The sequence below is a fragment of the Pongo pygmaeus genome, chromosome 22, assembly GCF_028885625.2.
Source record: "Pongo pygmaeus isolate AG05252 chromosome 22, NHGRI_mPonPyg2-v2.0_pri, whole genome shotgun sequence".
NCBI classification, from domain to species: domain Eukaryota; kingdom Metazoa; phylum Chordata; class Mammalia; order Primates; family Hominidae; genus Pongo; species Pongo pygmaeus.
In genome coordinates this window covers 10,128,001-10,135,688 of record NC_072395.2, presented here as the reverse complement: position 1 = coordinate 10,135,688, position 7,688 = coordinate 10,128,001, and positions in this window count along the sequence as shown.

Below are 7,688 nucleotides of genomic sequence, written 5' to 3'. Positions count from 1 at the left end.
CGCATTCCACTCCACGTTCCATTCCACATTCCATTCCGTTCCATAACACGATCCATTCCACTTTCCACTTCACATTCCATTCCACGCTCCATTCCGTTCAATTCCACAGGCCACCCCACATTCCATTCCACATTACATTCCACATTCTATTCCATATTCCAGTCCCCATTCCATTCCATTCCATTCCAGATTCCATTCCACATTCCATTCCATTCCACATTCTTTTCCACATTCCATTCCACATTCCATTCCATTCCATTCCAGATTCCTTTCCACATTCCATTCCATTCCATTCCAGATTCCTTTCCACATTCCATTCCATCCCATCCAACATTACATTCCACATTCCATTCCACATTACCTTCCGCATTCCATTCTATTCCATTCGACATTCCATTCAACATTCCATTCAGCTCCATTCCACATTCTATTCTAAATTCCATTCTGTTCAATTCCACATTCCATTCAACATTGCATTCCACTCCATTCCACATTCTATTCCAATTTCCATTCCACCTTCCATTCCATTCACTTCCACATTCCCTTTCACTGCATTCCACAATCCATTGCATTCCATTCCACGTTCCATTCCACATTCCATTGCATTCCAATCCACATTGCATCCCACATTCCTTTCCATTCCATTCCACATTCCATTTCATTCCATTCCACTTTCCATTCCACCTTCCATTCCATTCCATTCCATATTACTTTCCACAGTACATTCCACATTCCCTTCCACATTCCATTCCATTACATTCCACATTCCATTCCACATTTCAATCAATCCATTCCACACTCCATTCCACATTCGCTTACATTCCTTTCCACTTTCCACTCCATTCCATTCCACATTCCATTGCACATTACAATCCACCTTCTATTCCATTCCATTCCACGTTTCATTCCACCTTCCATTACACGTTGCATTCCACATTCCATTCGACCTTCCATTCCAATCCATTACACGTTCCATTCCAACTTCCATTCCACATTCCCTTCCATTCCATACCATTCCAGTCCACATTCCATTCCTTTCCATTGAACATTCCTTTCCACATTCCATTCCAATTTCTATTCCACATTCCGTTCCACATTCAAATCCACGTTCCATTCCATTACTTTCCACTTTCCTTTCTGCGATCCATTCCGCATTCCTTTCCACATTCCATTCCATTCCCTTCCACATTCCATTTCACTGCATTCCACATTCCATTCCATTCCATTAAATTACACTTTCCATTACACATTCCAAGGCATTCCAATCCACTTGGCATTCCACCTTCCATTCCATTCCATTCCATATTACTTTCCACAGTCCATTCCACAGTCCCTTCCACATTTCATTCCATTACATTCCACATTCCATTCCACTTTCCAATCCATTCCATTCCACTTTACATTCCACATTCGATTACATTCCTTTCCACTATAAATTCCATTCCATTCCACATTCCATTACACATTCCATGCCACCTTCTATTCCATTCCATTCCATGTTTCATTCCAACTTCCATTACATGTTCCATTCCACTTTCCATTCGACCTTCCATTCCATTCCATTCCACGTTCCATTCCAACTTCCTTTCCACATTCCATTCCATTCCACACCATTCCAGTCAACATTCCATTCCATTGAATTCCACCTTCCATTCCATTCCTTTCCACATTCCATTCCTTTCCATTGAATATTCCATTCCACATTCCATTCCTTTCCATTGAACATTCCATTCCACATTCCATTCCAATTTCTTTTCCACATTCCGTTCCACCTTCAAATCCACGATCTATTCCGTAGCATTCCACTTTCCTTTCCATGTTCCATTCCACATTCCATTCCACGTTTCATTCCATTCTGTTTCATGTTCCATTCCGTTTCATGTTCCATTCCGTGTTACATTCTATTCCATTCCACGTTCCATTCAACATTCCATTCCACCTTCCATTCCACATTCCCTGTCATATTCCATTCCACGTTCCATTCCACGTTTCATTACAAGTTCCATTCCACATTGCATTCCACATTCCATTATCATTCCATTGAATTTCTCACCACTTTTCATTCCACATTCCATTCCACATTCCTTTCCATTCCATTCCATTCCTTTCCATTTTCCATTCCACATTCCATTCAATTCCATTCCACATTCCATTCCATTCCAATCAACATTCCATTCCAAATTTCATTCCATTCCATTCCACATTCCACTCCACATTCCATTCCATTCCATTCCACATTCCATTCCATTCCACAATCTATTCCACATTCCATTCTCATTCCTTTTCATTTCATTCCACATTCCATTCCACATTCCATTGCATTCCAATTCACAATCCATTCCACATTCCATTGCATTTCATTCTATTCCACATTCCATTCCACGTTTCATTACACATTCAATTCCGCAGTCCATTCCAAATTCCATTCTACATTCCATTCCACATCACATTCCACATTCCATTCTCATTCCATTGCATTTCTTTCCACTTTCTATTCCACATTTCATTCCATTCCATTCCACATTTCAATCTGCTTTCCATTCCGCATTCCATTCCACATTCCTTTCCATTCCATTCCATTCCAGGTTCCATTCCACTTTCCATTAAATCCTGTTCCACATTCCTTTCCACATTCCAGTCCATTCCATTCCACATTGCATTCCATTCAAATCCACAGTTCATTCCACAATTCATTCCATTCCATTCCACATTCCTTTCCACATTCCATTACATTCTATTCCACATTCCATTCAATTCAATTCCATTCCATGACACGTTCCATTCCACATTCCATTCCCTTCCATTCCACACTTCATTGCACGTTCCACTCCATATTCTATTCCATTCCTTTGCTCGTTCCCGTCCACACTCACTTCCATATTCCATTCCATAATCCATTCCGTTCCATTGCACATTCCATTCCACATTCCATGCCACATTCAATTCCACATTCCTTTCCACGTTCCATTCCACGTTCCATTCCATTCCATTTCATTTTGCATTCCACATTACATTCCACAATCCATTCCATTTCAATCCATTAGACGTTCCATTCCACATTCCATTCCACGTTCCGTTCCATTCCTTTCCACGTTGCATTCGACATTACATTGTATTCCATTCCAAGTTCCATTCCACACTAAATTACACAAACCATTCCACCTTCTATTGCGTTCCATTCCACATTGCATTATACAATCCATTCCACATTCCATTCCACTTTCCATTTCACATTCCATTAAAGTCCATTCCAAATTGCATTCCACATTCCATTCCATTCCTTTCCACATTTCATTTAACATTCCATTCCACTTTCCATTCCACGATCCATTCTATTTCATTCCATGTTCCATTCCACATTCCATTGCATTCCATTCCACTTTCCATTGCACATTCCATTCCACATACCATTCCACATTCCATTCTTTTACATTCCACATTCCATTCCACATTCCATTCCACATACCATTCCTCATTCCATTACGTTACATTCCACATTCCATTCCACATACCTTTCCACATTACCTTCCACAATCCTATCCATTATATTCCACATTCCATTTCAAATTCCATTCCATTCCATTCCACATTTCATTCCAAATTCCATTCCACGTTATATTCCACGTTCCATTCTACGTTCTATTCCGCATTCCATTCCATTCCATTTCATTCCACATTCCATTCCGTTACATTACACTCCACATTCCATTCCTTTCCATTTAATATTACATTCCACATTCTGTTCCACATTCCATACCGTTTCATTCCACATTCCATTCTCATTCCATTGCACTCCATCCCACATTCCATTCAACATTCCATTCCCTTCCATTCCACATTTCATACCATATTCCATTTCATTCCTTTCCACTTTTCGTTCCACATTCCATTCCTCTTTCCATTCCATGATCCATTCCACGTTCCATTACACGTTCCATTCCATTCCATTGCACGTTGCATTCGACACTACATTGCATTCCATTCCAAGTTCCATTCCACACTCCATTACACCTTCCATTCCACCTTCTATTCCATTCCATTCCACATTCCACTCCACATTCCATTCCACATTCCATTCCACATTCCATTACAGTCCATTTCACATTCCATTCCACATTCCATTCCATTCCTTTCCACTTTCCATTACACATTCCATTCCACATAAAATTCCACATTCCATTCCGTTCCATTCCACATTCCTTTCAACATTCCATTCCACATTCCAATCCATTACATTCCACATTCCATTCCACATTCCATTCCATTCCATTCCACATTCCATTCTACATTCCATTCCACTTTCCATTCCATATTCCATTCCGTATTCCAATACATTCCATTCCATTTCATTCCACATTCCATTCCATTCCATTCCACATTCCATTCCATTCAATTTAACATTCCATTCCACATTCCATTCCACATTCCATTCTATTCCATTCCACATTCCATTCTCATTCCATTGCACTCCATTCCACATTCCATTCCACATTCCATTCCATTCCTTTCCACATTTCATACCACATTCTGTTCCATTCCACTTTCCGTTCCACATTCCATTCCTCTTTACTTTCCATGTTCCATTCCACGTTCCATTACACATTACATTCCATTTCATTCCACGTTCCATTCCATTCCATTCCACATTCCATTTCATTCCGTTCCACATTCCATTTCACATTCCGTTCCACATTCCATTTCACGTTCCTTTCCATTACATTGCACATTCCAATCCATTCCGTTCCTTTCCACGATCAATTCCATATTCCATTCCACATTCCATTTCATTCCATTCAATTCCGCATTCCACTACATTCCATTAAACCATCAATTCCACATTCCATTCCACAATCCATTCCACGTTCCATTCCATTCCATTCCACTTGCCAATACATTCCATTCCACATTCCATTCCATTCAATTCCACATTCAATTCCATTCCATTCCACATTCCATTACATTCCATTCCATTCCATTCCACATTCCGTTCCATTCCAATCAACATTCCATTCTACATTCCATTCCATTCCATTCCATATTCCATTCCATTCCTTTCCATTCCATTCCATACCGTTCCACATTGCAATCCATTCCATTCCGCATTCCATTCCATTCCACTCCATTCCATTCCACATTCCACTCAATTCCATTCCATATTCCACTCCATTCCATTGCCTTCCACCTTCCATTCCACATTCCATTTCATTCTATTACACATTCCACTCCATTCCATTCCATACTCCAATCCATTCCATTCCATTCCACATTCCTTTCCACATTCCATTCCATTCCATTATACATTTAATTCCATTCCTTTCCACATTCCATTACACCTTCCATTCGACTTCGAATTCCATGTTCCATTCCACATCCCATTCCCCATTCAATTCCTTTCCATTTCATATTCCATTCCATTCCCTTCCATATTCTAATCCATTCCATTCCACACTGCATTCCACGGTCCATTCCGTTCCGTTCAATGTTCCATTCCATTCCATTCATCGTTCCATTCCACGTTCCAATACACATTCCATTCCACATTTCATTCCAAGTTCCATTCCATTGCATTCCACATTCCATTCCACATTCCATTCCACGTTGCTTTCCTTGTTCCATTCCATGTACCATTTGACGTTTCATTCCTTTCCATTCCACATTCCATTCCATTCCATTCCACGTAACATTCCATTCCATTCCACATTCCATTTCACGTTCCATTCCATTTCATTCCACGTTCAACTCCACCTTCCATTCCACATTCCATTCCACGTTGCATTCCAAGTTTCATTCCACTCCTTTCCACATACCATTCCATTCCATTCTACGTTCCATTCCACTTTCCATTCCACGTTCCATTCCACATTCCATTCCAAGTTCCATTCTATTCTTTGCAAGTTCCATTACTTTTTCCACTCCATTCCATTGCACGTTCCATTCCACATTCCATCGCCCAGTCCATTCCATATTATATTCCTCGTTTCATACCATTTTCATTTCCATATTCCATTGCACATTCCATTCCATTCCATTCCACGTTCCATTCCAAATTCTATTCCATTCCATTACACTTTCCTTTCCAGATTCTGTTCCTCATTCCATTCCATTACATTCCACATTCCATTCCACATTCCATTGCATTTCATTCCACTTTCCATTCTACATTCCATTAAATTCAATTTCACGTTGCATTCCATTATCCATTCCACATTCCATTCCACATTCCATTTCACGTTCCATTCCACTTTCTATTCCACATTCAGTTCCACGATACATTGCACTTTCCATTTCATATTACATTCCATTCCATTCCGTTCCATTCCACATTACCTTCCACATTCCCTTCCACATTACATTCTACGTTCCACTCCACATTGCTTTCCACGTTCCATTCCACGTTCCATTCTGTGTTCCTTTTCATCCCATTCCACGTTCAATTCTACGTTCCATTCCATTCCATTCAAATTTCCATTCCACTTTCCATTGCACATCCTATTCCACGTTCCATTCCGTGTTCCATTCCACGTTCCATTCCTCAATCCATTCCATTCCGTTCCACTTTCCACTCCACCTTCCAATCCATTCAACTTTCCATTCCACGTTCCGTTCCACATTCCATTCCATTCCGTTCCACATTCCATTCCTCATTCCATTCCGTTCCACATTCCATTCCACATTCCATTGCACTCCAATTCATATTCCATTCCACATTCCATTCTCCTTCCATTGCATTTCATTCCACATTCCATTGCGCATTCTATTTCATTCCAATTCACATTCTATTCCATATTCCATTCCATTCCATTCCACATTAGATGCCACATTCCATTCTACATTCCATTCAGCATTCCATTAATCATTCCATTCCACATTCCATTCTCAATCCATTGCATTTCATTCCACTTTCCATTCCACATTCCATTGCGTTCAAATTCGCACGACATTTCACATTGTATTCCAAGTTCCATTCCATTATATTCTACATTCTATACAAAATTCCATTCCGCAGTCCATTCCTATGCATTCCACATTCCATTCCATTAGAATCAACATTCCATTCCACCTTTCATGCCATTCCATTACACATTCCATTGCACATTCCATTCCACATTCCATTCCATTCAATTCCACATTCCATTCAATTTCATTCCATTCCACGTTGCATTCCACTTTCCATTAAATTCTATTCCACCTTCCATTCCACATTCCAGTCCATTCCATTTCAGAATCCATTTCATTCCAATACGCATTTCATTCCACATTTCATTCCATTCCATCCCACATTACATTTCACATTCCATTCCACATTCCCTACCACATTCCATTCAATTCCACTCCAAATTCCATTCCATTCCATTCCACATTCCATTCCATTCCATTCCAAGTTCCATTCCACATTCCATTCCATTCCATTCCATATTCCATTAAACCTTCCATTCCACATTCCATTCCATTCCATTCCACTTTCCATTCCACAATTCATTCCACGTTCTATTCCATTCCATTCCATATTCCTTACCAATGCATTCCATTGCTTTCTGCATTTCATTCCATTCCATTCTACATTCTACTCTACTATCAATTTCACTCCATTCCACATTCCATTTCATTCCATACCGCATTCCATTCCATTTAATTCCACTTTCCATACCTTTCCATTACACATTCCATTTCACATTCAATTCCCACTT